Genomic DNA, 5,413 nt, shown 5'->3' with positions numbered 1-5,413 from the left:
TTCCTTTTGGGTAGACTTCTCCAGATTCGAATTTGCCTGATTTGTAAGCTCACGTGGCAATGGATGGACGGAGTGAATATGGCCCTGGAGCTTTTGATTACACGACCTCCACGTGGCAGGGTTTGCACGGAATTCGCGGCTGCAGATTGCCTACTGACCTACTAAATAAATTGTGTGGGGCCCATCATGATGCATGTGTCTTATCCATACCGTCTATCTATTTTATGAGCTCATTTTAGGGCAGTAACCTAAAATTAAAGCATATCCAAAGCTCAAGTGAATCACACCGTAGGAAATAGTGGGGAAGTGACATCCACCGTTGAAACCTTTCTAGGGCTCACAGAGATGTTTATTTGTCATCCAACCTCTTCATAGGGTCACACAGACATAGATGAAGGTAAAACACAAATATAATCTGGATCAAAAACTTTTGTGGCCCTCAATAAGTTTTCAACGGTAGGCGTTCAGTTTCCACTCTTTACTGTGGCGTGGTCCACATGAGATTTGGATATGATTCAAGTTTTGAATCCTGCCCTAAAATGATATGATAAAACGTATGGACGGAGCAGATAATATACATACATCATGGTCGGCCCATGATTAGTTACTCGTACGCAAGAATTCGCATTCGGAATTATTGAAACCGTTACATTCTCACGCTCGTCCGCGACCTCGTTGTCGACAGGTAAGATTGAGATAGAAAAGTCATTCAGTTTCAAACTCGCCTTTCAGTGGACGGTGGAGATCACAGATCAGATGGCTTTCGTATGGCAGGACGTATGGTCTGGATCATCCAATCGTGGGGGTGGAAAGTCGCGCTGATGACGCTAGATGAATTATTCCTAGTGAGTTTCAGCCTTTCACTGAAAACGCAGCAGAATGGACGGTGGATCAGCGCCATCCATCTAAAGGGGCTGTACCGTTGATGGAACATGGTTGAAGAAAAGGCATGGAAATCGGACTCCGATTTTGTACTGCCCTCTTGGGCCCACCGTAATGCGTGTGTTTTATCCACTCCATCCATCCATTTTAACAAATCATTTTAAGTCATTAGCCCAAAAAGGAGGTCGATCCAATTTTCAAGTGTGCTACACCAAAGGAAACAGTTTTGATTAAATGACTACCGTTGGAAGCTGCCTGGGGCCACGGAAGTTTTTGATCAAGCTTATATTTATGTTTTGCCTTCATCCACGTCTATATGATCTTATGAATAGGTTGGATGGAAAATAAACATCACGGTGGACCCAGAAAAGTTTAAAATAGTGGCCTCATTATCAAAATTTCTTCCTGCGGTGTGAGCCATTTGAGCTTTGAATCTACCTCATTTTTGGCCTTATGCCTTAAAATGATATGTGAAAATGGATGAACGGTTTTGATCAAACAAATACACAACGGTAGGCCCCAAAAATCTCCTGCCTGGACCGTGTCCGTCCTTCCAGCAGTAGGACGCAATCCGCATTTCACTTTTACTTTGTCGTTTATCGAGATTTAACCTCCTTCCGATATACAAGTGAAGGCCCCTGATCAAATGGTTAGGATGATCTGATCAATTGGATCCTCAAGCCCAAGGTTGTGGCCTGCTTTATGGATGTCTCAGATCTATCTATCACTTCCCCAACTGTAAGATGAGAGGTAGATTGTATGGGAGTTCCAAAAACGGGAGATTGTATCATTACCTCACAACTCTCTAAGTTGGGTCCACCCATCCATCCGCTGGAGCTTGTGTTGGGAACAGTCATCTAATCATTGTGATTTTCTGGTTACGATCCATCTACATTGGAGCCCACAATTTAGATGGCCCCGATTGCCTTGCATGCATGCCACGTGTACGGTAAATGAGTTGTGGTGAGCTGGGACCGACAATCAGCAGGGACTGTTTAACAGGACTGATGATGATGAGTTGGCAGGTTTTCAATCTTCTTAATTTTTTAATTCATATTCTGCCATGATCTGGCTCAGCCGATTGAGAGAGTAGATATAACGGTAGCGGATTAAGAAACGGATTGGCTACTGACCCTGACATTAGCCAATGGCTAGTGGTCGGTGCTCTTTGGGGTCCACCATAATGTGTGTGTTTTATCCATGCCGTCTACCCATTCTTCCAAATCATTTTAAAGTATGAGCCCAAAATGAGGTTGATCCAAATCTCAAGTGGACCGCACGGTGTTGATTTGATTGAACGCTCACCATTAAAAACTCCCAGGGGGACACAAAAGTTTTGGATCAAGCTGATATATATTTTTCAATCCAAGTCTTTATGACCTAATCAACAGGTTAGATGTCAAATAACCATTACAGTGGGCCCTGGGAGGTTTTTAATGGTGGACATTCAATCACTACTTTTTCCCATGGTGTGGTCCCCCTCAGATTTACATTGACTTCATTTTTGGGATCAGGCCCTAAAATTATCTTTCAAAGTGGATGGACGGCGTGGATAAAACACATACATCATGGTGGATGCGAATTGCCTGTGCATGAGGGACCCATGGAGATTACCATGAAAAATCCACTCCGTCCATCATTTTATCGAGATCACAAAAGTACAGGATTTCAAAATCCAGGCAGATCTAAAAGACTACAACTCATAGTTTTAGGGGATTGAACGGTCACCATTGGAAACTTTTCAGGGGCCACAAAAGTTTTGTATCAGGATGATATTTCTGACCATAGTTTATCTGAGCGGTGGCAACCCTTTGAACAGTTTGGATGGCATACAAAAATCATGATCGGCTCTAGGAAGGTTTCAATGGTGGGCGTTTCCATCTTTGCTGTATCGTCTGGTGTGGCCCACCTGAGTCTCTCATCCACCTGATCTCGTAATCGTATTCTTTGTGGTCTTTAGAAACTGATGGACGGAGTGGATTTGTCACGAGAATCTCTGCAGACCCCACGTAGCATCCGACAGCAGAAACTTTCTGTGCTCCCGGGCATAGGCAATTCGCGTCCGACATCACGGCGGCCTCACAGAGCTTCGCATTGCAGGGGCTTTCCGTACATTAGGGACCACTGTAACAGAAAAGCCACCATCACTACACAGCATACGTGGCAGGATAACTCATCACCTTGGACTGATTAATAATGTTTTATCTCCGGTGGATTGCAAATGATTTAAAATACACCTGGATCGATTGATTCAGATCCTCTGATGAGTGGGCTTAAAAGCTAACGGCACTAGGCAGGAACTATCAACGGTCAGATATTCATCACTAGAAAGTTAAGAAATATGATGGATCGGACCATCTGATGGACATGATTATTCAAAAATAAGCCATCCATGGTAAGGCCCACCATATGGACAGCCTTCATTGGTTAGTAACCCTTCCACGTGTACCGTACAGATATCTCTACCGTATCATCCCAGCTACTCTTTTTTATGTAGTGCCGGCAGGTTGCAGCGCTTGAGCTCTCACGTGCCGCACACGGATATGTAAGAGACAAAATTCCGTACTCTGACAGAGTGTTGTGGATGATACACAAGCACTTAGAAAACTTTAATAGATAGAATGAATGGCATATGAATTATTTAAATCAAACGGTCCAAATGATCCTTCCCAGTTTAGATGTATTATGGTGCAAATATTACATTTATTGTACTATCTGAGAATCGATTTGGTGGACACCTGTTGTACGGTTGAAAATGAAAATTATCCAACGGTCCTACTTCATCAAATAAGTGTCCACGGATCAGAGGTTGGATGTACTCAACCAATTTTATCTTCTGACCACTAAGTAAAAACAATGAAAGCCACAATTTAGTCGGATTAACATGAGTTAGTATAAGCCACGTGTGCAATTTCTGAGTGCTTGTATATCAATTGTCAGCCAGAGTATCAAATAAAAACACTGCATTTAAACTTTTGAATGGAATTTCTCGGGGAAAACGGATATGTTAGAGACGTAAGACCGGAACATTTAAGTCTTGAAACGCTCAAGATATCTTCGTTGGTGGAGGTTGAATAGATGATTCGCTCCACACGTGCCAAATTGTCTGTAATGTGGAAGATCTAGACCATGAATAGGTGAGAAAAAATATAGAAATGCCGTTTCTCAGGAATAATCCGACTAACAAATCGCTTACCATTCGCATGTACATCGAATATATACCATTGGTGATTGTGTTCCTGTAATTTTCCATTATATAATAAATTAGTGGATAGAATATACGTATTAGGAATTAAATTGATCTAAAAAATATGATTAACGGTTCAGATCTTATAATATTTAGGTATATCGTCGTTTATACCGCGATTCATTTCTTCACTCTCTTCTCATGCGAGTCGTTATGGAACTTCAAATTTAAAGGGCGGGAAGATGATGTGGTTGCCTGACCAACCGTGCTCTGTTAGGGGACGTTGATTATATACACGTACACATTCTCACACGCACGTTTCGTACCTTCACTTAATCTTAACCGTCCAAAATATCAGATCCAGTAAGAATTAGGTACATCCCATAAATCGATTCGTAGCCGTTTGATTAATGGTCATTTCCCATTGAAATGTGAATGTTGGTTTTTTTTTCTTCTTTCAAGCTACGCGTTTGATGAACGGCTGGAGAGTGGTCTGCGAATACGAAGGAGGTCCGCACACCCATCTCCGCATCTATACACGCTGCACGTGACGCATGTGTGGAAGATCCCATCCGTGCGTCGGGTAGGTCACGTTGTGGACATGATCTATCATGAATGAAAAATCAGACTGGTCCACTGATCGAGCAGGTAGTACTTGTACGAAAACCTTGGACGGTTTAAAAGACTTGCTAAAGTTCCACGAAACGAACCGCGCTAGCTCGGCTAGCTCGCTCGACTGGAATCGAGCATCGTCGTCTAGCTCGACTGGAATCGAGCATCGTCGTTTCAACTCGGTTCCATGCTGAGTTCGTGAGAAGTCGAGCTGATTTTTTGAGCTCGAAGATGTGTTAGAGCCGTGTTCAAGCTAGCCCTAGCTCAACTCAGTTGGGATCGAACGGGATCAAACCAATTCAGTGACTCAATTACTTTGATATTGATGTTGCTCACCAAGTGTTAGATGCAATGACTCAACAAAGTGTGGCCGATGGCAAGAAAGGAATTAAGAAATTTTACCCATGTTAGCTTACATAGTCAATCCATCTGGAAGCTATCTTCTCCTACACCATATTACACAGCTAATTGGGAATGAACGAATGGATATTCAACATGTATTTGGCGATCCAAACAATTAAGTTAGTAAATGAATCTTGCAGCTCTCTATCATAAAAATTAGTCATCTCTAATGCTGGCAACAAAAAAACTCCCTCTACCCTCTTTCTTGGTTTTTATGTTGCTCAAAAGGTGTTTGATAAAATACTTGTAAAACTATTATTGTTATTTTACAAAAAGTGAGATTTTAAAAGTGTAGTCCAGGTATTTGTGGAAATGTTGTAAAGGCGAACT

The sequence above is a fragment of the Magnolia sinica genome, chromosome 9, assembly GCF_029962835.1.
Source record: "Magnolia sinica isolate HGM2019 chromosome 9, MsV1, whole genome shotgun sequence".
In the NCBI taxonomy this organism is placed as follows: domain Eukaryota; kingdom Viridiplantae; phylum Streptophyta; class Magnoliopsida; order Magnoliales; family Magnoliaceae; genus Magnolia; species Magnolia sinica.
This window is presented reverse-complemented; position numbering follows the sequence as displayed.